Source organism: Pleurodeles waltl, chromosome 1_2, assembly GCF_031143425.1.
Source record: "Pleurodeles waltl isolate 20211129_DDA chromosome 1_2, aPleWal1.hap1.20221129, whole genome shotgun sequence".
Lineage (NCBI taxonomy): Eukaryota > Metazoa > Chordata > Amphibia > Caudata > Salamandridae > Pleurodeles > Pleurodeles waltl.
Genome location: NC_090437.1, coordinates 886,069,229 through 886,096,030, shown reverse-complemented (window position 1 = coordinate 886,096,030; position 26,802 = coordinate 886,069,229). Strand labels below are relative to the sequence as shown.

The following is a 26,802-nucleotide window of genomic DNA, read 5'->3' as shown; positions in this document are numbered from 1 at the left end:
TTCCCCTAGGTCTCTAGTTTTCAGAAATGCACAGGTTTGGTAGGTTTCCCTAGGTGGCGGCTGAGCTAGAGGCCAAAATCTACAGGTAGTCACTTTGCTAAAAACAGCTCTGTTTTCTGTGATGTGTCCACGTTGTGTTTTGGGGCATATCCTGTCGCAGGTGCTAGGCCTACCCACACAAGTGAGGTATCATTTTTATCGGGAGACGTGGGGGAACGCTGGGTGGAAGGAAATTTGTGGCTCCTCTCAGATTCCAGAACTTTCTGCCACAGAAATGTGAGGAACATGTGTTTTTTTAGCCAAATTTTGAGGTTTGCAAAGGATTCTGGGTAACAGAACCTGGTCCGAGCCACACAAGTCACCCCTCCTTGGATTCCCTTAGGTCTCTAGTTTTCAGAAATGCACAGGTTTGGTAGGTTTCCCTCGGTGGCGGCTGAGCTAGAGGCCAAAATCTACAGGTAGTCACTTTGCTAAAAACAGCTCTGTTTTCTGTGATGTGTCCACGTTGTGTTTTGGGGCATATCCTGTCGCGGGTGCTAGGCCTACCCACACAAGTGAGGTACCATTTTTATCGGGAGACTTGGGGGAACATAGATTAGCAAAACAAGTACTATTGCCCCTTGTCTTTCTCTACATTTTTTCCTTCCAAATATAGGAGTGTGTGTAAAAAAGACATCTATTTGAGAAATTCCCTGTAATTCACGTGCTACTATGGTCACCCCGGAATTCAGAGATGTGCAAATAACCACTGCTCCTCAACACCTTATCTTGTGCCCTTTTTGGAAATGCAAAGGTTTTCTTGATAGCAATTTTTTACTCCTTATATTTCAGCAAATGAATTGCTGTATACCCGGTATAGAATGAAAACGCACTGCAGGGTGCAGCTCATTTATTGGCTCTGGGTTCCTCGGGTTCTTGATGAACCTACAAACCCTATATATCCCCGCAACCAGAGGAGTCCAGCAGACGTAACGGTATATTGCTTTCGATAATCTGACATTGCAGGGAAAAGTTACAGAGTAAAACGTAGAGAAAAATTGATGGTTTTTTCACCTCAATTTCAATATTTTTCTTTTTCAGCTGTTATTTTCTGTAGGAAACCCTTGTAGGATCTACACAAATGACCCCTTGCTGAATTCAGAATTTTGTCTACTTTTCAGAAATGTTTAGGTTTCTGGGATCCAGCATTGGTTTCATGACCATTCCTGTCACTGACTGGAAGGAGGCTTAAGGCACAAAAAATTGCACAAATGGGGTATGCCCCAGTAAAATGCCAAAATTGTGTTGAAAAATTGGGTTTTCTGATTCAAGTCTGCCTGTTCCTGAAAGCTGGGAAGATGCTGAGTTTAGCACCGCAAACCCTTTGTTGATGCCATTTTCAGGGGAAAAACCACAAGCCTTCTTCTGCAGCCACTTTTTCCAATTTTTTTGAAAAAAACGAAATTTTCACTGTATTTTGGCCAATTTCTTGGCCTCCTTCAGGGGAACCCACAAAGTCTGGGTACCTCTAGAATCCCTAGGATGTTGGAAAAAAAGGACGCAAATTTGGCTTGGTTAGCTTATGTGGACAAAAAGTTATGAGGGCCTAAGCGCGAACTGCCCCAAATAGGCAAAAAAAGGCCCGGCACAGGAGGGGGAAAAGGCCTGGCAGCGAAGGGGTTAAAACCTTATCAGAAGCAACAACTAAGGTTGGGTTTTCATGATGTTATTGTTAATGTAGTTGAGGAGGATAGTTTTAGATTTGTGGCATGAGGAGTTTGGAAGGGGAATGGGGGTTAGAAGGGATTTCTGAAGAGTCATTCTAACTCCACTCACAACACTAAGACCACTGGACAGAGGTAAACATACATGACACAAGCCTGACTACACATGCACCCCCCTCAGCCCCATCATTAAGTTTCTTACCCGGAATATTAAATGACTTACGAAGTGAGTTGAAGAGGGGAGCAATGTGGAAGTATCTAGTGAGGCGCACAATTCATATATAATTCTCCTGGAAGATACACATTTAGGAGGAAACGTGCTGAACCACAGAAGATGTCACTTACTGGCAGGGGCGGCTCCTCCATAGGGGCGGAGGAGTGTCGCCCCCCCCGCCCGCCAGCAGCGGCACCTGCAAACCTTTTCCCAAAAATCGATCATAAACTGTGTTTATGATAATTTTTTGAGGAAAGGGGCGGGCCATGGGGGGTGACGTGCACTGAGGGAAGGTGCGCAGCTACTCTCCCTCAGAGCGCATGTGTGTTTGGCCGGCCGTCTTGGGCCGGCCAAACACACATGCGCAGTAGGCTGTCTCCAGCCTGGCAAGAGAGCCTGCACAGGCTCCCAGTCTGACTGAGAGCGGCGGGGCCATGGGGGTGACGTGCACTGAGGGAATGTGCGCAGCTACTCTCCCTCAGAGCGCATGTGTGTTTGGCCGGCCGTCTTGGGCCGGCCAAACACACATGCGAAGTAGGCTGTCTCCAGCCTGGCAAGAGAGCCTGCACAGGCTCCCAGTCTGACTGAGAGCGCCCTGGCTGAGCGCTCCCAGCCAATCCTGATGCTGCTCTAAGCAGCATCAGGATTGGAGCAGGGCACGTTGGGAGCCTGTGCCTGTGTGCAGCGCGACGGGAGGAGGCAGAGGAGCGGCGGGGTAGCGGAGGTAAATGTTTTATTTAAAAATTATTTTGTATTTAATTTATTAATACCCCCCACGCGCGCACCGCCCTGCCTCTTTCTATTAGCGCGAGTCGCGACTGCTTACTGGTGCACTCTGGATTCTCCTTGGGCTCTAAGGGGATGGGTACACTGGTGCGATGATCCCTCCCCCTCCAAGTGTCCCACACGTGGGTCGACAACCAGGGCTGCCAGGCAGCAGTGAGTGGGTGGTCTGAAGGGGTAAGCTTGATACTAGTAACTTTGTACCTCTGCCCGGGCCCATAGTCTGTTGGACTGGGCAAAGTGAGCATGTGGATGACAGCCGTGTTGGATGCTCTACTCCTTATGAGCAGTGACCTCAACTTAACCCACCAGGAAGATCTTGACAGACCATCCACAACAGGTTACACATTCAAGCTTGACTCATAATTGGCTTCCTTCCATGACACCATGGGGTTGGCAGACCTATGGCGGAGGGGCGCCCGGGATGCAACAATTCACATACAGCTCCAATAAAATGCTTTCCATGTCCAGACTAAACTACTTCCTGATGTTGAAGCGACAAGTAGGTTCAGGAACACGGATATCCTTCCCCAAGGTATCTCAGACCGCTCGCCTCTGGTTACATACCTTGACACGAGCACTCAGGGGACAAGGAGGGAATGGAAGTTAGAACCTCTGGTACTCGACGGACTGCAATACTATGAGAATGGTCTCTGAGACCACAGAACTGTACTTTGCAGAGAACACTGGCTCGGCTGACTCTGAATCTCACCTCTGGGAGGCATACAAGACCATCCTGCAGGGGGACACATTGCACATATCGTGGGCAAGTAGGTCAAAATCAACTGGCACAAATCTATCACATTTTTGCTGTCCGAGATGGAAAGACAGGGGTCTGGCATGGTCCCCCGGCTTGGCAACCTCAATGGTTTGAGTACCTAGGGATCTTCATTACAAAGGACCAAGAGTTATTTGTGTGGGAGAAGCTGCTGAAAATCCTAGATTTCCTATGAGAAGGATACTACCATTTCCACTGATGGGTAAGGCAGCTCTATATAAGATGATATATTTGCCGAAATTCCTGTATTCCCTGGAAAACACCCGGTTTGAAGTCCTGGTTGGATTTTTTCAGGCAGTGATGGATGTTATGGGAGGCTTATAATGAAAGGGTGGAAAACAGAGGGTAGCATAACATTCCCTCACTAGAAAACCGTTTGAAGACAGAGTTGCCCTACCTGATCCATGCCTTTATTACTGGGCAATGTAATTACAAGTGATTAATGATTGGTTCTTCATGCACCAGCAGGAACCCTCAGTGATGTGGACAGATGGGCCATGAAGCTGGAGGGCTGTGTTTGATGCCTGTTTGAGAAGAAAGGGATGGCATATCTGTCAACCCCCACAGCTGCTGCCCTCGGGATCTAGCATACAACAACCAAAGCCCTAGGACGAAAGGGCAAGCTCACTCTAGAAACCCTGCTTTGGGTCTCTGAGGTCTTGAAGAGACTGTGAGTGATAGAGGACCACATAAAATGGGACGTCCTAGGAATCTCTAAGGTGGACGACATCTGGCGGGGAAAAGGTGATGATACTGTTTGAAGAAACACAAGGGAAATATGAGATTTTGGATGGTCAGTACATCAGATACCAGAAGATGAGATGTCTCCTGCCAGACCATGCTTTGGCCTTACAAGAGGCCCTAGATGAGCCACCCCTGGAGTATAGGGTTTTGGGACAGCTGTGACCAGCCATGCAGTGCACCACCTTTATTCCACCCTCCTACACAGAAGCCTTACCTCATAGACAGTCTCAGGGAAAACGGGAAAGGGATCTGGGCAGGCTATAAAATGTTGACTTGTGAGGCTGCATGCTGTTACTCCTGAGAGGTGGCTTTGTGGGGCTGGGTTTAAATTGATTCAACTGAAAATACTCCGCAAAGCTTAGTTCACAAGGATATGGTTCCTCTGCATGGGAAGGGTTGACACAGACCTCTGTCTGAGGGGATGTAGGCAAAAAGGCACACTGCTGCATACGCTCTGGGCTTGCCCAAGGATTCAAGAATACCTGGGGGGGAGGGGAATAGGCCGCTGGCCGTTTGGGGTCCTGGATGGCACTCTAGAGTTCACCCTGCAGTTAACGACCCAGGGCAAATGGGGGGACCAGACTCTGTACCGCTACACCCTCTTTTTTGTAAAAGGTTCTGATTGTCATCATCAGACAAAAAGGGCAGGAAAAACCTCCAACGTTGAGAGCATGGAACGCTAATTTAGACTGGTGTACAGGGTCCGAAAAACTGGTGCATCAGGTTCCAGGCTGCCAAAGGAATTTCAAGAAGGTGCGTGGCTCATGAAACAATGCAGAGGAATCCAACCCCTGAGCAGGCTTCAGGGGGTGTGTGGGGTCGTAAACCCCCTAATAAATGTATTTTCTGATAAGTAGATGATTACAGGTGCTTTCAGTCGAGTATTGTGAGATGTCAGTCGAATTTCAGCAGTAATGTTTAGATACACAGACACAAATCACACACGCTCACTCCCTGCTTTGAAAGGCCTAACAAATAATGGTTATTTTACAAAATATTATTTTTTCTCTCTTAGAACTCCTGCCAATCCGCATTCCTCTTCTTTTCCATTGCCCCTTAAGCTCCTCTCATGCACCCTGCTTGTTGAATAAATTGTTTTACACAATACATGCCAGTCTGATTGTGGAAAATCTGAAGCCCCCTTCCTCCCACCCTTCCCACTCTTACTGACCAAGCTACGCCCCTGCCCCTGAGGGAGGACACAAGATGAAGCCCGGTAGGGGTGGGGACATGACAGGATATGTCATTATGCAATAGAAATCATGTCATTGTATGTTCCCATATGTATGAACATGTGCATTCACTGGCCCCAAGGGATGCAAGACGGTGGTCCTGCAACTTTGTCTTATGTATCCGGACCAGTATGCCTCATTATGTTGTAAGAAGAAGGGTGGCTGCGCTCTCACTTGGTTATTCAAATAGCAATAAACAGAATTTACAAAAAAAAACTAGACAGGTCGTATGAAGCATAACTCGAATTTGGACACCTCCCTGAGGGTCGGCTTTAGGGCAGTGCGACTGGTGCGTCCGCACTGGGTGCCTACCTGCGGAGGGTGAGCTGGTTTCACGGGGTGTCTTGGCGCTGTATTTAACAATTTCTTACAGATTAAAATCATGTGCTGCAGAGTTCCTTGTACAGTTTTCAGGCAGTAATAAAAATGTCAAAATAACTCTTGTGACTAATGTTCCTGCTAGAGGGATCCGAGTTTTGACTCACCATATAGTAGTAAAGTAGCACAGAGGGTTAATATGCCTGCTGCAAAGAACGGATACCGTGCAGATCACTGAACTGAATTTTATCTGGATATCTGAGTGGATTACTGCTTCTGTCACAGATATCCTTTTGTTACCATAGTCCACATGATATAAACCTAATATAGAACAGTGACTGTTATGAACTGTCATCAAAGAGCTACATGCAAACTGCATAAAATAAGTTAGGATTTATGCATTTGTTCCTCAGTCTTTCAGTATATATTCCTAATGTTGGTTAAAAGGAAGAGGTCATGGGTGGGGGGGTGCCAAAAATTATTGTCGCACTGGGCGCCACCAGGGCTAAAGTCGGCCCTGGTCTCCACCCTTCCACCGGCCTCTTTGTCTCCCTACTAAAACCTAAATAATATCTCACAGAACTAGCATCCTATCATAGCCTTATTATATCCAGACTATTAAATTCTGAGCAAGATCTTGGCCAATCATATTCAACTGATGTCCCTTACTTGATACATGGCGATCAAATGGGTTCATCCCAGCATGAAATATGTCTTGGCAGCCCCAGAAGCCTACCCTCAGGGCAGACACCCCTGCCACATTCAGGGGGCTTTGAGTGCCTGGTCAGGGGATTACGGGTTACCAATAGCTTTTCCCTCACCCCTCAGTGCTCCTATGATTCTTCTCCTCAGCCTCCCCAAAAACAAGGATACCAAACTAGGTGAGGATAAGGATTCTGGGAGCAACCCGGAATCATCACACTTGATGACTTCTTCATAGATGGACAACTCCAGCTGTTCTCGGACCTCCATGATGGCCAGTTCCTCCTATTAGGTCTTCTGTGTTGCACCCTCTGAGCCACAGAGATTGTGGAAAAATCAGAGCCAGCTACCTACCAATTTGTACAGACTCTACATACAATGGCCGCAAACATAACTTGGCTGATAAGAGTCATGGTTACCCATATTCAGACCTCTCTCCAACCCCTGAGAGAGATCTGGATAGACATATTTGGCAGAGCCTTGCAAGACAAAGTGTGGACAAGATCACTGGAAAAGCCATGAAATATCACTTGAAATGTTTTCCTAAACTTATTACAGTTTTATATACTATAAAGGGATTACCTTTGCCCCAAATGGCTTAGTATAACCTTCAGCAAACCTTCAGACTTTTGTGCCAGGTGCGATACCCCAGCAGCAGATTTTAAACATATGGTTTAGAACTGCTGCTGATTGCGCCTGTACTAAACCAAGGTGACTCCGAGGCTAGCAAGAATCACAGATTTGCCAAGGGTGTACACATGGGAGGTTGGAGCCTTGGGTGTTCACAAACGAGCTAAGAAGCATAAAAAGACTACTCCTTTCCGCGATCAGGCCCTAATCATTGTAAAATGCACTATCACTGTGAAATGGAAAAGCCTGCTACCTCCCTCCAGTGTGGCCTGGCGACAGACATTCGGTGTATGGCCCAGTGTCGAGGCCTTGGCTGTACACACAGGGAGGAAGCAAAGGGCCTCTGTCGTCGACCAATAGCCCTAGAATGGGACAGATTATTAGTCAGGCTAACGGAGTCCATAGTAGAAATCTATCAGTCTTGTGAGCTTACCCCTGGATTCTCCCCTCTTCCACAATGACAAAACTTCTGGCCATGGCCTAGGATGCACAACTCTTGCAGAAGCCAACCTATTGATTGGCCGAGAAGTCCATGCCTAATACTCCCTACTCCTCATAGCCCCCCACTCACTCAACCAACTGAAGAGTGCCCTCACTACCAGACTCTTCGAATTGGATAGCCACTGTTGTGTTAAGAACTGGCCCTGGGTCAAACATATTTTTGGGCCCCTATTCAGAATAGCCTTGACTTGTATTACCTGTGCTCTGCTAATTCAAGCCTGCGTGAAGGAAGCAATATAGAAAATGGACTAAGTTGAGATCGAGTGATAGAAAGGTCACATTACCGGGGTGCCCCTTGGAAGGTGGGGCCTGGGCAATTGGCCACTTTGCCCATGCCTTAAAACGTTTCTGGGATATCCCTCACCCTGTATTACAGCTCGCTGCCCTAGCCGCCTTATCTGGAGTCCTGGATCTCCAGTTTTCCCCTAGCTCACCAGAGTATACCTCCTTCCCCTTCACCTAGTTCACCATACCTACCAACATTTTATAACTACGAAGAGGGAGCTTTTAAAAAAAAAATGGGGACTTAGTTTTCCCCATTAACATTTGTTGAATCAAAAGCAATTTTAGGTAGGAGATAGCTAAAATAAAGCCATTTTGGGGAGTCTTCCACTTGAGTAGGGTCTGGTGGCATATATGCTATTAGTTGCTAATACTAATAGTTGCTACTATTAGTTGCTAATACTAATAGCTGTTACTGTTAGTTGGATTTTCATATCTGTACTATTAGTTGCTAATACTAATAGCTGCTACTATTAGCTGTTACTTTTAGTTACTAATACTAATAGCTGCTACTATTAATTGGATTTTCATATCTGTATAAACCTGAGCTCATCTGCTATACACCATTTCAAGTTGTATATAGTGTATATTGGACATTGCCTCTCTATGTGAAGTCTTGCTATGCTTTTTGGTTGGTAGCATCTTTCTTAATAAGAAGTGACTCTCCATCTCTTTTTGGATACTACTCGACGGGCTGGTGTTTGTATTAAACCGTCACCTCTAAACTGTGATTGCTAAACATCCACCTGTTACCTGTCATTGTTAAACCAAAAAAAAGGATTTAAAACAATGGGATCTGTTTTGATGAAATTAAAAAAGATTGGTATAGTCGTTCCCCTTAGACACCGCCCACTTCGACCTCGGATTTTATATGAGGGGGTCACTGGTTGCTGTTACACCATGTCATTGCGTCAAGGGCCACTTGTCTAGCGATGTATTGACCAAGAATGCTTCCCAGTTTTCCAAAATTTAAAAATAATTACATTTCGGGCCGGAAACACTACTAACAGGTTAAAAGTCCATGTGCTGGATAGAATTTGCCAACAAAACTCAAGTTTCAGAGTTCCAATTCGGAGTTTGTTACAAACGGTGAAGCAGCAGAAGCCTACTGTGCCCGTACATGGGCCAGGGGCAGGGGTCAGCGGGGCAGCCGTGTAAAGGGCGTGCGGCGTGGCCGGCGGGGCAGTGTTTGCGCCTGCGCGGCCCACGCAGCACGCAAGGCACGCCGCAGCTCCGCGAGCAGCCTTATCCTCTTCTTATTTATATGTGCCGGGCTGCCGCCGCCTCGCGCTTCCCACCACCGACGCCGCCGCCGCCCCGGGAGGTGAGAAGGGCGTTAGAGCGAGCCGAGCGTGCGGGGATCTACCCGAGGGTTACGTCCTGGAGCCTGCGGTGGCGAGCAGGGTCCGTGCGTTGGAATTGGCTGTGCGGGCGCCGCAGGCGAGTGTGTCTAGAGCCCGGTGCGCTGCAACTGTAGCCGCCCGCAGCTGTTATTGTGTTGCGTTCACCCTGTCTTCAGTGCCTTTGGCTGTCAACAGGAAGGTTGCTGTGCTGATAGCTGTGGCCGTAGCTGCAGTGGGGGAGGGGTCGGTTGTGCCTGCAGTGTGTGTTGACTATGGCTGCTATTCTGGGAGTGTGCGTCTGTGTATATAATCTGGGTGCAATATTGTGTTGTTGTGTTTTGCAGTACTGTGCGCACGCTAACTGCAGCACTAGTGCCAGCATCCTTTTGGTACGTATACACCTGGGCTGCAGTTCTAGTAGTGGGCGTGCTCCGCCTACTCCGGTTATAGGATCGGAGTGTGTTCTTCATCTGGCTGAGGTGTTAGCAGCGTGGGTGTGCGCCCCGGCTGCACCGCTTGCCGTGCGTGCACCACGGATGCATTGCTGCTGCTGCTACTACGACGTGCGCTTAGCCCAGCTGCAGCGTACCTGCCTGTACGTGAAGATGCTGGGCTAGAAGCGTTTGTTCTGGCTGTGGTACTAGCAGGTTGTTTGTGCGCGCGCTTACTTTGACAGTGCTGGTCATTTCTGGGTATCAACGAGTAAAGAAGACACCGTGTAAACACTTCTTGACTGCTGAGTGCGTGTGTGTTCTCCATAGCGGCACGGTGCGTATGTGCCGTGCCTGTATCATCAGCTGTGCACAAGCGCTGCTGCAGTGTACTAGTAATTTCATTTCCACTCTGGTTCCCCCGAGCCCGGTCTAGTTTTCTCTAGTCTTCGGTGACCGGCTCTGGCATAGCTAGTTCTCATACAGCCTCGCTGTTTCTGACCAGTGTCTGCCTTGAACACAAGAATCCTCAGCGGCTTCAGGTACGCGTATCTTTATAGGCGGGAGTTCTCATGTAAACAATATCTCGGCCCTCGTGCTTTCCCGGACTTGGCATTTCTCGTAGAGCTGGCCAGTAGTAAACGTGCATGTTTACGTTTCACGACCCTCGTTTTGTATGCACTGTTTTGTGCATAAGCAAACCACGTGGTTGATCCAATGCTATGTATGTTATAAAACCGATTTTCTTACATTTGTGTGGAACAAGTTTCACATCGAGCCAATAGTTAGACACCTGTGACTGAGATGCATCGACGCTTCTTATTACAACCTTTTTGTAAAGCGAGACCATCAGAGGAAGCAGTGTGAAATCAAACACATCTACCTGATATGACAGCCAGCTGTTAGTTGTCGGATCTCTAGTTCTGTGATCCATATTCTGAAATTGATTTACTTTTCACCAATTAAAATTAGAACTGCATATTTGCAATGCATTTTCTGTGCCATGGGCTGGTAGCCCCGCAATTCTCAACAGTTTTAAAACAAGTCCTCTCTTTACTACTTTCTATTGTAGACATGTATCCCCTTCGTTTGTCGTGCTTCATTCAAACTGCTAACAATGATTTATCTATTGCTAACACAGTGAACGTTCTTGATCCTGTATTTAAGCTTTGATAAACGCCCTCTCGGCATACTGGCAATCTCTACTCCCAGTAACTATTGAAGCGGTGAAAGCAGCCAGCAGTATATAAAATATACAATGTGGTAAGTTGTTCCTTGTGCACCTCCGGTTGGTTTGAGCCCCAGAAATAACTGGAGACACTTTCTTGAGTGATTGTTTTAGCTATATTGCGAATGTATAGCGATTTCCGACCATGCATGCCCTTGTACCCTGTGTGCTGCACAGCCTCACCTTAGCCACCCACTTCACCACTGGGTTATTTTTAGTTTGTGGTTGTGTCCTGGGTTACTAGGTTCTGTCTCGCGTCACAGCGTTAATGTTTTCTTCCTCTTGCTAATCTATCCTGTTGGGTGTGAATTTGTTTTTGCTTTTTAGTTGCTGTAGCTAGGCATTCTAGTTCGTTTGTATTGAGTATATGGGTAAACGATTTCTATTTTTTATTTTTATTTTTTGTATTTGTTATAAAATAAATTCAATGCTTAGTATCACCACTCTTTATTACAGTAATACATATATACGGATATATTATTCCCAGCACAGATATTCTCTCTCAAAGCACTTTTTTTTACTACCCTTTAACCACTGGGAACAACGTGACCCACTATTTGCATCCATTTACACGGTCCTTGCCAGCGTTGGGCTCTGTGTGGCGCTGGCGTGCTTACCTTAAAGATCTACCCTGCTTTTCTCACCAGTTCAGTCGGAGACTCCTGTGGTTAACCATTACCTAGTAATAGCCACAGAGATAACGTCAGATAAGTTAGCTGCGGGCTTATTCACACAAACCTATGTATAGTCAAATGGAAGTACGAAGAATTAGAATGTCTACAAACAACCTATGTGGCCAGTTTAATCAAGATTTTGTTTAGTGCCTCTCTTATGTGCCCTTCATGGCGTACTGTCGGCTTCCATAGCACTACAAGTGTAAGTCTCATTTGTTCACGGCAAAGTATGTGTGAATTGACTCCATTGTAAATATATATATTTTTTTTTTTTAACCATTGAATTTGTTACATGAGGTATAATAGCCATTAAGCAGTAATGTATGTTGCATCTGAAGTTGAAGTGAGAATGTTTCTTTACAACAGGTCGAGCACAAATGTGGAAAATGCTCAATTTTTTTGATGCATGTTAGCCTTGATACTTTAGAGAGCACAGGCCTGCTCCTCCTCCCTCCCCCCCCCCCCCCCCCCCCCCAAATCTAGTCCCAGGTGCTGGAACATTTCTTGAAGCTAATAGACAGAAGATCTTTTTGGCATGTATTAGGCAGCTAACAATGTCAGGACAATCCTGCACTGGTTGAGCTTTGCATGGGCCGCTGGCCAGAGTAGAAACTAGGTGCCAGAAAATGTTAATTCAGATATTATCATTTGTCCAAGTTCCAATTTATCTCAAGTTTCTATTGGACATCTTCGGAAACCTTTTCAAGTGTGGTGATAGGGCATTCGCACTTCAAGATCTGTCTTTGGGATACTGATGGGTCATTCTCTTTTGTTCCCTTTCTTTCCTTTTACGATCCTTCTCAACTTGGCTATCCAAGCTCTCATATTGCCTTAAGTGGTGCATCTGAAACAAAAAAAACAAATCCTGTAATTGTTTGAAAGTGGTTGAGGAATGCAACTAATTTCAGTCTTATGAGTACATCTGTATGCAAACAATAGCTCTTAAACCTGCACAAATATCAGTATTCATATTAAGTAACTTACAGCGTTATTTGAAACTATAGTACTTCTCTTTCTATTGAGGATCCCATCAGACAATTCAAATACATTTCTTTCACTACTCAAAAAAAAGTTGAACCACCTGGTTCACAGGATCAGATTGGGAAGACGTGCAATTGGGAACTGGTTGATGGGGTGGTGGTGCCTCAGGGTCACATGTGGGCCTGTTTGATTAGGGCCTCAGTTAACTGGCCCACAGAGCCTTAGGCAGGCCCCAGCCAGGCCACTGTAATGTGTATTAATCTTGGCCATATCTCCACCCACCCAAGCCAGGCTGGAGGCCCGGTGAGAATGGCCCTTGGGCCATTCTAACTTCGGGCTCTCCATTTGCTTGACCCAGCGCAGCATCAGTTTCCCCTGACGCCTCCCTGCTGGGCCACCACATTCTGGTCATGGTGAGCAGGGGAGGAGGGAGTATGCAGATGCCTGGGAGGGGAAGGGGGGGAGGGAGAGTGGTGCTCCTTAAAAAAAAAAAAAAAAAAAAACAGCTCACGTTCTTGGATTGTCCCTTTCATTGATCGCCATTTGCTTAGTCTCATTGGGCTTATTTTTAGAGAAATGTTGTTAAATTAGGCATTTGAAAGCTTATACAGGGAGTGCAGAATTATTAGGCAAATGAGTATTTTGACCACATCATCCTCTTTATGCATGTTGTCTTACTCCAAGCTGTATAGGCTCGAAAGCCTACTACCAATTAAGCATATTAGGTGATGTGCATCTCTGTAATGAGAAGGGGTGTGGTCTAATGACATCAACACCCTATATCAGGTGTGCATAATTATTAGGCAACTTCCTTTCCTTTGGCAAAATGGGTCAAAAGAAGGACTTGACAGGCTCAGAAAAGTCAAAAATAGTGAGATATCTTGCAGAGGGATGCAGCACTCTTAAAATTGCAAAGCTTCTGAAGCGTGATCATCGAACAATCAAGCGTTTCATTCAAAATAGTCAACAGGGTCGCAAGAAGCGTGTGGAAAAACCAAGGCGCAAAATAACTGCACATGAACTGAGAAAAGTCAAGCGTGCAGCTGCCACGATGCCACTTGCCACCAGATTGGCCATATTTCAGAGCTGCAACATCACTGGAGTGCCCAAAAGCACAAGGTGTGCAATACTCAGAGACATGGCCAAGGTAAGAAAGGCTGAAAGACGACCACCACTGAACAAGACACACAAGCTGAAACGTCAAGACTGGGCCAAGAAATATCTCAAGACTGATTTTTCTAAGGTTTTATGGACTGATGAAATGAGAGTGAGTCTTGATGGGCCAGATGGATGGGCCTGTGGCTGGATTGGTAAAGGGCAGAGAGCTCCAGTCCGACTCAGACGCCAGCAAGGTGGAGGTGGAGTACTGGTTTGGGCTGGTATCATCAAAGATGAGCTTGTGGGGCCTTTTCGGGTTGAGGATGGAGTCAAGCTCAACTCCCAGTCCTACTGCCAGTTCCTGGAAGACACCTTCTTCAAGCAGTGGTACAGGAAGAAGTCTGCATCCTTCAAGAAAAACATGATTTTCATGCAGGACTGCTCCATCACACGCGTCCAAGTACTCCACAGCGTGGCTGGCAAGAAAGGGTATAAAAGAAGGAAATCTAATGACATGGCCTCCTTGTTCACCTGATCTGAACCCCATTGAGAACCTGTGGTCCATCATCAAATGTGAGATTTACAAGGAGGGAAAACAGTACACCTCTCTGAACAGTGTCTGGGAGGCTGTGGTTGCTGCTGCACGCAATGTTGATGGTGAACAGATCAAAACACTGACAGAATCCATGGATGGCAGGCTTTTGAGTGTCCTTGCAAAGAAAGGTGGCTATATTGGTCACTGATTTGTTTTTGTTTTTGAATGTCAGAAATGTATATTTGTGAATGTTGAGATGTTATATTGGTTTCACTGGTAATGATAAATAATTGAAATGGGTATATATATTTTTTTGTTATGTTGCCTAATAATTATGCACAGTGATAGTCACCTGCACACACAGATATCCCCCTAACATAGCTAAAACTAAAAACAAACTAAAAACTACTTCCAAAAATATTCAGTTTTGATATTAATGAGTTTTTTGGGTTCATTGAGAACATGGTTGTTGTTCAATAATAAAATTAATCCTCAAAAATACAACTTGCCTAATAATTCTGCACTCCCTGTAGAGCCGGTCAAGTTGATGATAACTAGAAGCACCGCAGTTTGGCTACATTGGCTAGGTGAAATTAAATGGCCACAACCACATTTCTGACTAGTTTTTCCAGCTGGCTGTGTACATTTTTTATTTTTTAATCTTTTTTAATAGCATGTCTGGTATTTTAATGTCCTAGCTGGTAGGATATGAAGAAAATCACCCAAAGCTGGTATTTTAACTCTGGTCATTATATACTTTTAAAAGTTAAGGTAATGCAAAAACACATTAAAATATTTTCTTAAAGATGAGTCACACCTAGTCCTAGACAAAGGTCATTTAAAAAGGAATATGGATGTTTTTATGTAAAGAGTCCTCCTTATTTATCACGGCTTGGGCCTTTGCAGAATCTGGCTGTTTATTGTTGTTTGTGTAGTTTTATATAGCGTGAACTATGCCCAAAAGAATTGCACACAGGATTCTGAGGGATGCTGGGACTTGAAGGTTCTTTACAGCCTTTCCGTATTTCTTCTCTCTAGGTAAGGTGCCTCACAGTGAGGCCGATGGAATCGCACACCTCCACCAGCCTAATAGACTCTAGGGGTACACCTGGGACATCTACTCATCCCATACAGGCTACATACCAGCATGCAATCTAACAAGCAGCCGTTTAATCAACTGTCAGGAAGATTGAGCCTCATAAATGACACCAAATGCTTCCTACCACATTATAAAACAATGTTCTACCATTTATGTAAACCAAACTGGAGAGCCTTCAAATCTGACCAACAAGCAATGCTTTAGGAGCTTGTGAGGTAACAAGAATTAATCGAATCATGATACAATATGATTTGGAAAGCCTGCACAAAATCCCCCTTTCAAACTAGAGTGGAAAGGGGCGGAGTATTAGGTTCACTGTAATGCTCCTCATAGTTTTCACTTTTGCACTGTGCTATTGAACCTATGAACTAAGAGCTGCCAGAGTTGTGGTTTGTGTAGGAAAATGTATTATTTGGAGTAGACAAGTGTTTGCTTCAAAGGATAAAGCCACCACTTTCTAGATGTTGCACAAATTAAATAAAATAAAACTTGTCAATCCCAGGTAGTGTGGCACAAAACAGTCCAGTTTAAATCAAAGACAAGTACTTAAGCAGTTCATGCACAGTAGAAGTCACATAAAACAAAATAGAACTCTACAACCAATTTAGAAATGCAGAGAACACTTCCATGATAAAAAAAAAAAGACCAAAACAATATGGGAAACATGCAAAATGATTTTTCAAAGATGTTTGATAACACAGTTATGTTGAATTTTAGATAAGAGACTACGGACTGTTGTAAAGCATTACATACAGAAAAGCGGGGAGGAAACCTCAAATGGAGGGGCCTTACCAGCCCAGAAGGAGCCCCCCCCCTCCAAGCCAAAGTGTGCCCCTTACGCCCCCCATATCTTATGATGTTTCTGTGGGCATTCATGTGTCTGTTACAACAGCAGTTCCATTACAACTCATCAGTCGACTCCCTTCCTCCACGCAGGGTGCGGGGTTTTGATTGTTTCCACCAGTGGGTGACCAGGGTGTGGCCACTGCTATCACAGTTTGCTCAGCCTGGGGTCCTCCAATTCCCAGCAGGAAGATTCACGGGGTAAATTCCACTTCTCTCACCAGGACTCGTGGGAGGGTCTCCTCTACTCCCTGCCAGAATGACTGCAGGCTTGGGCAGAACCAAACCACATGGAAGAAGTCAGCATCTGAGGCAGGACAACCAAAGCATGGAGTGTGGTGGTTCTTCTACCTCCCACAGCCGATGGGGCGTGAGGTAGGATACATGTGACTAGGATAGTTGGATGAGGTGTAATCTGGAAGAGATAGTGAGCTCTCAGGGGGAGAGTGGTGCCTGCGCATCACACCAATCCGCTTCCTCCAGGGGTCCACACACCCCTCCCTTCTCTTCTTGAGTGCAGAATAGTGAGCCAGGGAATGAATGACAAATGCAAGGTAGCTGCAGGAGATCACCCCACCCCCTTCCCAAGCTGACCCATGGATTCAAGTGGGTTACACTCCGAAAGAGCTGTGGGACCCTGCAGGTGGCAAGTCAGGGTGTGACACAGCTGGATCAATTTATGAAATTGAGAGTTAGCCAAAGAGAAATGTAGTTTCAGGTCCTGGAAGGATCTAAGGTGGTTTTCCCACCAGAGATCCCCCAGAGTGGTGATCTCAATTCGGTCTCATCCCCTAAAGCCATCAAGTTGGGCAGTTTTGTGGTGCCAACACCCTTCCCACAAGGGGGTGAGTTGTGTAGGTGTCCTATCCCACTTCATGAAGCACAGTGCAGCCTACCACACCTTAACCACTGTGGTTAGGTTGGGGTTGGAACAGAGAAGCGAGTCACTGTGCACCAGCTCCATGACTACCTCCAGGCCCAGGTGTGCAAGCTCTAGTTGGTAAGCAGGGTCGATAGATCCATCCTCTGTCTGTTATTGATGACCTACCAAGTGCGATGCGTAGTAGTAGAGCTGGACATCTGCAGATCCAAGGCCACCATCGTATGTCATTTACCAGGCCCTGCCCTCTGCCAGACGGTAGCAACATTTTTCCCGGAGGAAATTGCAAATACAACCGTTTGGGCCCAGTGCCGAGTGTTGGGAATGGGAAGTGTTGACGAGCATAGAGGAACTGAGGGAGCATCAGGATCTTAAATTGGACTACTTGCCAGAGAACATTGAGCAGAAGGCGACCCAATTTTTGGAAATCGCAATTCATGTCACCAACAAGAGCTCAAAGTTAAGGTGTCGGGATAAGTCAGGATTTGTGAATCCGTAGACGTCCAGGAAGTGGAAGCTCAGTCGCCTTATGGGGTTGGAGGCCTGCCAGGCCACTTTAAGCTGACCTCCACGGATTGGGACAAGAAGGGATTTGTTCTTTGGTGACCTGCAGTCTGGAGGACATTTCATACAGGCTAAGGATTTACAGTGTGCGGGGTCTGACAGATGCAGATATTCGAGAAAAAGGAGGATTTCCACTGCATAGAGTGCAACTTTGTCTTCTAAGGCATTCGGCCCCTCCATCCGTAGCACACTGAAGTATAATCACCAGTGATAGTCCGTGGAAGCTGTAGACTGGTATCTAGACACGATTTAAAGCCAACTGCGATGAAGCCCTGGTTGGTGAAAAGTCTAGAAAACGCTACTATTGAAAGCTAATTTCCTGGTATGTTAGTGAAAATTATGTCAAACCCAGTTTCTTAGTAACGAAGCCCTGAGCTGTAAAGTCACTAATTCTAGAGATGGAACAGGGTTTGGCAGAATCGCGTGGAATTATTTGTAAACTGTACCCAATGAGCCTTTACTTTAAAGTCCACCCAGTGCTTGTCTCAGGTGTTGGTGTTATTACCATCCTCCACCAAAATGTCCTGGTAAAATTAACTTTCAGTCTCAATAGGTTACTCTTCCTACACTTTTCAGTACTTTTTTTTAACCTACATTAAATACGACCTCGAAACACTCCAGTCCCCAGGCATGTGTTCCTGCACCAAATCGGAGCCAGCTGTGTCTTGTACCCTAGAGTGGTTGGCTGCAGACAGTTGCACGAGGATAGTATCCCCATTAAGAAGTAGCTAATTATTACAATTCTTTGGCCAAGAATATGTTTACTTTGCTTTCTGAAATTAAGTTGAGCATTGAAGTCTTCTGATTAAGTATATTTTGAACCAGTACATCGCAGCTGCGAACTTGCTGTCTTCATTTCCTTGCCAAGTGTTCTGGTGTTTTGGTCTCTTCAGGTTATAATAGAAGCTTTCCACATTTTACCCTTTCCATTACAAAAGCAAGCCATAAGACAGTTGAGAAATCGGTTTTATCAGACTTAAAACCAAGCCAAAACAACTACTGCAGATGTAACGTTTCAAATATTGCAGACCAGTGGTCCAGGCATGATGATACGTGAAAAGAAGTGTGTAAAGTCTTCATTTCACTCTTCTGGCACATTTGCCTTGGAATCACCGATAAACCTGCAACAGACTTGCAGATTGCACACTAAACAAGATGGCATAACCTGCTCACAGAACTGCCTTCTATCCCAGTGACAAGCACTAGTTTCTACACCAGCAGATTGAGAGCTGGTGAAGAAACTGTGGCGTCTTTTTGGGATAAAGACAGGAGAGGGCCCAAACCAGTTAATTAATTTTTAAACTGGGTAATTAAGTACTTAAAGAAACGCCTTTCTGGTAAAGCTTGTTCCTTCTGGTTAGGTTCCACAGGCCAGGTTCAGGCAGGCGCATCAACTGTCTTTTTCCAGAAAGGTAGAATTAGTTATTGAACAACAGGTAAGTTGAATGGTGTGAATGAATACAACTATTTATTTACTCCTATCTGGCGCTTCCCCAGGAAATTCAGGAACTTCGATACTTGAAAGATCAGAATGGGTGTAAACGAAGATAAGCTGATGGTGGGATAGCAGAGATTGCCTTTTCAATTTGAATTGGTTTGCCATACATTGGGTGGTACTGAAAGGGGTGATGTAGCCCCAGAAATTCTGCACAGAGATGTAGCTTTGAGCTAATGAAGGGGGTGGGCCCTCTCATTAGTTGATGCCTTTGCATGGAGGTAAAGAAAAGATAGAAGGCTTCTAGTTCTTTTCTCCCCTTCTCCACCCACATTTTCCTAAGAAAGCTATCTGTGTGAATAAGAGAGCACTCTGTTCGAAAGAGACAGGCCCTGTTGCTCACTGACATACCCCAACACTCTTAACCTGAGGTTTTCTCGCGTGGGGTGCCATAGTTTTAGGCCTTCGGTGTCTGCTGATATGAAGTTTACAGGTTATAGCCTCATGACGGGTACGGTGATTCTGGGATTTCCTTAGGAAACATTGCTTCTGTTACTTTTGGTTTTCTGAGTTGGTGAATAGCAGCAGCTGAAGTTGTCATATTCATAGCCTCTCTGTCTCCCTCTGCCCTCCCCCTTGCTTTATCATAGGTTCTCCACTCTGCTCTGGTGGTTGAGCTTCTCCAGAACCTGATTTCAATAAGGTTATATATCCTGGTCAATCAGGATTAATAAAGCGCTGCCAATCGCCCAATAGGGTATCCAGGTGCTTGCAGGTCACAGAGGCTCAATCGAACAGCCAGGTCTTGAGGGCTGTTCAGAATTCTGGAGTTGTGTGGGAGGCTGTTCCAGGTCTTTGTTGCAGTGTGGGATAGGGAGCGTCCTACTTCTGCTTCGGTAGATGCTGGGAGTATGGGCAAGAGAAAGGGAGGTGGAGCGTAGTGTTCTTGACTGTTCAGGTGGTGGTTAATTAAGGCGGGTACTTGGTTGTGTAGAGGCTTGTGTGTGGGTCAACAGCCTGAATTGGCATCTCTTTTGTGAGGTGAGCCAGTGGAGCTGCCTGAGGTGTGGTGTGATGTGGGTTTTTCAGAGAGGGCAAAGGAGGAGTCTGGATGCAGTTATGTATGATCTGGAATCTCTAGATGAAGTGTGTGATGATTCTTACATAGAGGGTGTTGCTGTGCTCCAGTCAACTGGTGTGAAGGGCCCGTGTCACAGTGCATTGTGTGTTGGCATAGCCACTTGAAGATCTTATGTAACATGTGAGAGTGAGGAAGCAGGCAGAGGAGACCGTGATTTCATGTTGAGCTTGTTGTCAGTGATGATTCAAAGGTTTCTGGTGTGGTTGGAGAGAGTGGGTGTGGGTCCTATGTCTGATGGCCACCAGTATTTATTCCATATATTGCTGCTATTGCCAAAGATCAGTACTTCCATCTTGTCTGTTTGCAGATGAGCTCCTTGGTTTGAGAGGTAGATCCTCTGGGTTCTATTGGTGATTAAAGAGGTGATCCATCTGACTGCATCCCCTTGGATGCTGAAATGGTGGAGTCTTTCAATAACCGTCTGGTAGGATATGGTGTTGAAGGCTGCAAGAGGTCGATGAGGATCAGTGATGCTGTTTCTGTTTGGTTGACTAGGGTTTGAATGTTGGTGGCCGTGATCAGGGTGGTTTCGGTGCTTTGATTGCTGTGGAAGCCAGATTGGGAGGAGTCAAATGGCTGGTTCTGGTCAGTCGTCGTGAATTGTTTCTTTTCCAGTACTTCACTAGGAATGGGAGCAGGGAGATTGGGTGGTAGTTTTTGAGATCACTAGAGTCGGTGGATGTTTGTTTTTTTACTTTTTTTGGGAGGGGGTTGGTGGTCGTGGTACAGGTCTGCGATTGGCCTGTTTCCGGGCGTCGAGAAATGTTGCAGTGGTGATAGTTGTTGAGCAGCATGGTGCGTTCCTGCTAATCCGTAAAGTACGTAGAGATGTGGGAGCAAAACTTACCTAGAGACTTCAACATTGGAAACGCTTGTTTTTCAAGGACTGTGACTGGAAATTGAACCGTTAACTGGGTTATTGGATTGACTTGAACAGCACCTCGTGGTGTTTAAGTGGATAGCCAGGGCAGGTGGTATGTGTAGAGTATGGGTTTCAGGAGGCAGGTTAGGGGTTATGGATTGTAGCAGTGGGTAGACAGTATGTCAATTTGTGCAGCAGGTCTGATTGTGGTATTTCAAAAAGAGATGGGAGCAGGGGATGTAGTGTTTTTTCTTTTTACTTTTTTTTTTTTTTGCCCACACAGTTACTGCTAGGGTTGGGTGCCGTAAGGAGGTAGCCGGGTGAAGCATGTATGATACTGCTGGTCGCTTCTTACTCTAACATTAACATTTGGTGTCCCCAAAAGAAGCAGATGTGACCTTTAGCGCTTTTTTTTTTTTTTTTTTTTCCCCTTTTCCCTTCTTCCTTTCAGTGTTGTCTCTGCTGCTGTTATGGACTAGTATGTCTTACCAGCATAGTTCTGGACTCATGTGCTTTCGTTCCCAAAATGTGCGATCTTTTGGTGAAGCTAATTTTGTTAGTGATGAGCAATTGAGGCGTGGAATTAACGACCTAAAAATTCTCCAAATCCCACTTGAGACATGCTGCAGTGTTTTTATTTTCATTTTTGGTAGGTCTGCTCAGGCATCTGTTTCACTTACCTTTCACCTGCAGTGGTTGATGCTCCAGTCCCTTCCTTTCTTTATTCCCCACCACTGTGCAGTCATCATTAGCATGTGGTTTGGTGCACAATGTACAGGGGGGTGCCTACCTGTGCCTGCTTTTTCTTGTGCATGTTTTGTGGTGCACTTCGTAATTGCTACACCAAAGATCGATAACTGCTCATAGTAACGGAGTGTCAGGCCGGAGTTCTAGGATCTTGAGAATTCCACGGTAATTAAAAAGGCCTCATGACAAGCATTGCCTTCGTCCTTAAACACAGGTACCAGATACTCAAAGTATTCCCTCCGGTGGTTGATGTTACAACGTCGCACATCCGAAATAGGTAAGTCAAAATGTTAAAATACACACAAGTATAATTCTGTGGAGGGTGCCAACCTGGTAAATAAACCCAACCACCACGGATTTCAGAATGCACAGAGAGATTGGTGGCACTGTAAGGGAGCCACCTATGTCCCGCGCTGTAATAGACAGTTGCTTTTTTCTCTACAGGTACCAGATACTACTGCAGACACTGAATTGCCAAGTATCTCTCGTTTAGTCCTTTGACAGTAAGCGGATAGCGAGGTTGGACGATCCAGGCTTTGTTCTGAAGATTTAAGGTGGTGTAGAAGTTTGGATTCACCTAACAGTTGCATCACTCACAAATGTGAATTCCAGTTAGTATTTACTGTCTTTGAAAAGAGAGGTCTTAGTTGACCCCTTCCGCTACAAGGGATTCTATGCATGTCTGTGCACTTTGACACGTTTATAGGTATTAAAGACAGTGAAAGCTATGGTAGCAACTATGGGCATTCAAATTTAAATCCTGGTTACTCTGCACAAGGGTCTGCAAACGGATATATTCTGCTTAACATTCTCTACCTTTAGTGCACCTTTCTGGAGCATGTCTACAATTTTGCAAATGAAAATTAAATTGTCCAAAATGCGGTCTTGTTTCTTGTGGCAAGACTATGTAGTTCAGTGTTCAGAGTCATATAAATGCTTGCTCAGATCTGCTATTGCTCAAAAGACTAAACTGCGATGTACTTCAGTGGACTGGCCTGATGTGACTATAACCACGTGTCTTTATCAAGGACAGTGATTGGCAGTGGTATCACTCTTTGGTTATGAGCATTCTTTCACCTGCAGCTGTAGGCATGAGAGCCACGGGATTTTCTGTGTGCTCATTACAAATATGTTGCTGAGGAGCAGTCGGGTGCATATTCAGCAGAACAATGACTCCTACTTCTTCATTCACTGCTGGTTTCTTATGTGACAATCAGGCATGAAGCTCCAAGTAAATGTTCCAAAATATCTGTGGATCCTGGAGAGTCTGCTTCTAAAATTCTGAATCCTTCCAAAGAAATTACTGTAATTGACCCAGTTTTTTTCAATCAAAAACAAACATTCCCCTTTTATACAGTTGATGCACTGTGCTAAAAACAAACGTAAAGAATATTTCTGACCTGGAACAACGAGGCAACAACAAAAATGAACCATAAAAAATTAATCACTGAGCAGTCAGCAAAAACCTCAACGTTAAAGTCAAAATGTTTCCATCTACTTTGCCAGGTTGTACATGTATTCATCAACTGCCAGAGAGCTGGGTGGAATGACAGTGGCGCAGAAGCTTTCCTCTAGGTGACAGTTTCTCTAGAACCAATATCCTACCCAGGTAGCAGCAATTCAATAGGCTAAAAAAAAAAAAGTCTCGAGTCCACTGAAGGTGCTGTCAGAGTTAATTAGTATTTCCTCCCCAAAAAAACCCGCTAACAAGTGCTCAAGGACGGATACATGTTTTGATATAGATAGATATAGATAGATATAGATAGATAGAGATAGATAGAGATAGATAGATAGAGATAGATAGAGATAGATAGAGATAGATAGAGATAGATAGAGATAGATAGAGATAGATAGAGATAGATAGAGATAGGTAGAGATAGGTAGAGATAGGTAGAGATAGGTAGAGATAGGTAGAGATAGGTAGAGATAGGTAGAGATAGGTAGAGATAGGTAGAGATAGGTAGAGATAGGTAGAGATAGGTAGAGATAGGTAGAGATATAGATAGATAGATAGATAGATAGATAGAGATAGATAGATAGATAGAGATAGATAGATAGATAGATAGAGATAGATAGATAGAGATAGATAGATAGAGATAGATAGATAGATAGATAGAGATAGATAGATAGAGATAGATAGATAGAGATAGATAGATAGATAGAGATAGATAGATAGATAGAGATAGATAGATAGATAGAGATAGATAGATAGATAGAGATAGATAGATAGAGATAGATAGATAGATAGAGATAGATAGATAGAGATAGATAGATAGAGATAGATAGATAGAGATAGATAGATAGAGATAGATAGATAGAGATAGATAGATAGAGATAGATAGATAGAGATAGATAGATAGATAGAGATAGATAGATAGAGATAGATAGATAGATAGAGATAGATAGATAGAGATAGATAGATAGATAGAGATAGATAGATAGAGATAGATAGATAGATAGAGATAGATAGATAGAGATAGATAGATAGAGATAGATAGATAGAGATAGATAGATAGATAGAGATAGATAGAGATAGATAGATAGAGATAGATAGATAGAGATAGATAGATAGATAGATATAGATAGATAGATAGATAGATAGATAGATATTTTTTAAAGGAGCCATCCAGCGTAAGGAAAACAAAGAAGTTTGCTTTACCCAGTCCTGTGCTCTAATTGCTAACAGGCATGCTAGAATGTTTCGGTGTGCATAGAGTTTGAGGTCTATTGTGACATTCACCGGATCGTTGCTTTAGTAGGAGAATGAATCTTGTAGGTAACTATACAGACACATACTGACCAGACATCTTTTCAAGACCGCTTCTTGTTTTTAATGTTACTGGTTAGACAACAGCGGCAGGGATCCTGAAAAGTTTATGCACAAATAAACCACCCAGGAATCTGAAGGCCGCCTGGACATTTAGCCAAAACATTTTCTTCATTTAGGGTTTTGTGGTCAGATAACACCCATCGGCAAGGTTAACAGGTCTAGTCTTTCCATTACGTTACTCAAATGTTTGAGTTTATCACTCGTGATTTTGAATTGCAGAAAACAGTAAATGCCGGTGAGCAATGGGATGAGTTGTGGGGGTTTGGGAGCAACTGGGAATACGTTTTCCCAGAAAGAAAAAAAAAAAAAGTTTAAATTAAAAGCTGAGCAGGTTAGGGAGGCCGGTAAAAGCAGATATATGGAACATAGGGAGGTGGGAAAAGGAACACGGGGGGAGAGACAGCATGAAAACAGATTCCCTCCTAGGGAGGGATGGAAGCTGGAAAAAAAATAGTATTTTAGTGATGTGCAGCAGTTGAATGATATAAGTGATCCAAGCAGATGGCCAAAGATGATTTCAGTGCACCAACTCAAGCTATGAAGTGGCAAGAGGAGCGAGGGGAATGAGAGAGACACTACAGTAAATGTAGAGGCGTAAGCTACAGTAAATGTTTGTGACGTAGACCAACGGTGTATTTCAGATTTGAAGTCTTGCATCATGATAAACATTTGATCACTAACAGAATTGTTTTGCTTTGAAGTTCCATTTACCCAGTTTGTGCATTTGTAGCCCCGCTTCTCCACCAGTGTTTCAAAGGACACTCATCTGTGCAAAGAAACCCAAAACTTCAGCTCGGTTTCACTACATACAAGACTGCAATCTTGCTGTAGCCATATCGGAGGGAGTAGAGGCCTTCCATTGTATACAGTATCCTGATTATCTCAGGGTCACATTCCCAACAACAACTAAACACATAACTTAATAGGGTTTACAAACTTCAATAACTTATTTCAAAGTTGAGAAGCAGTGGCACAGTAGCCCAGGGTCATCCTTCGTGTTTGCTCATTTTTACCAATCAGACAGATTTCCTGTTCAGGAGACTAGTGTCACCCGACGGATGCTCCATATGTTTTTTGAATGCTGCAGTCCAACAGCTGGCATTGAGGGGTAGCAACGTCCCTTTTAGACTGACCAGTCCAAGAAACCGGTTACGGTTTGAGTGCTAATCCATGGTCCTGAAAGACCTTTTTACTTGCACCCCCAGTGGGAAAGACAGCCTACTGGCTTTCCTGGTGAACATTTGTTTACCCTATTATGACCAGAGTTCCCAATTAACCCCAGATATAAGGTGTAGGAGTAATGCATGTGGTGACATGAGGGAGGGTTTTCCCTGTATTTGTGTTACTCAAAACTATGTAGGGCTTCTCATACGGTTTAGTTTTAGTCAGACTCCATCTCCCATTCCTGTCTTAACTTTCAGCATGACTCTGCTAAAACTATTACAAAGCCAAATCACATAATTTAACAACGAGCAGGAAGTATGCTTTCCTTTTTCAAAACAGCACAAAGTAGGTCAATCCTGTAACCAGAGGGCTGCAACAGTTGAACAAAAATCGGCGAAGGAAACAGATTGTGTCAAACTGGTGCGGTAGTTAAAATTTCCATTTTTTTCTGCAGTTAAAAACAAACAACAAAAAAAATACACGCTGTTGCCTCCTAAACGCAGCTGGCAAATGCTTAAATAATTTCTATTATCACAACCTATAACTGTAAAAGAAGTATACGAGTTTCCTAACATGCAGGTAAATATAGAACAGGTATGAAAACCATCTGTTTAATGCACATCTCCGGAACACCTGATCCCTAGTGGTACAAATAAATATACCATTAGTTTTAAGTTACCATAACCTGAAGACAAAAAATTGACCAAGAAAGGAAAGAAAAAAGTAATGGCAAAATAAAGTGCTTGCCTGAAGTACATGTCTTATGTGAATATGCAAGTCTGATCAGGAAAACGCTATTACTCACATTGCAAAAGTGCCAATGGCTGAAGTTGACTATCCCACTCAATCCCACCCCTAAATGCCCTATGGTGTGGAGGATGAAAACAAAACGAGAGTTACAGACCAATGGATGAAAAGAGCTGACCCACTGTCCATCTGCATATCTGTTTGTATCGTTAGTTTATGAATTATTTTAAATAGACGAGGCTGGTGGGACAGCAAAAGCTCAGAAGGCCAGACAGAACTGAGGCCAAGGGCATTGTGACTACTGCACAACTAA

At 44.5% G+C, this 26,802-nt stretch overlaps 1 protein-coding gene across 4 annotated transcripts in view; it reads left to right on the top strand.

Moving 5' to 3' along the window:
* The first annotated feature begins 9,086 nt into the window (after nt 1-9,086).
* Nucleotides 9,087-26,802, top strand: part of ACSL1 (acyl-CoA synthetase long chain family member 1) — a 447,768-nt gene continuing 430,052 nt past the window's right edge. Inside the window, exon 1 of one of the 4 annotated variants that reach the window (XM_069199542.1) lies at nt 9,087-9,211. The gene's annotated coding sequence lies outside the window, so the exon portion shown is untranslated. Of the gene's footprint in view, nt 9,348-26,802 lie in introns of all 4 variants that reach the window. The other 3 variants (XM_069199561.1, XM_069199552.1, XM_069199579.1) reach the window with 3 other exon arrangements.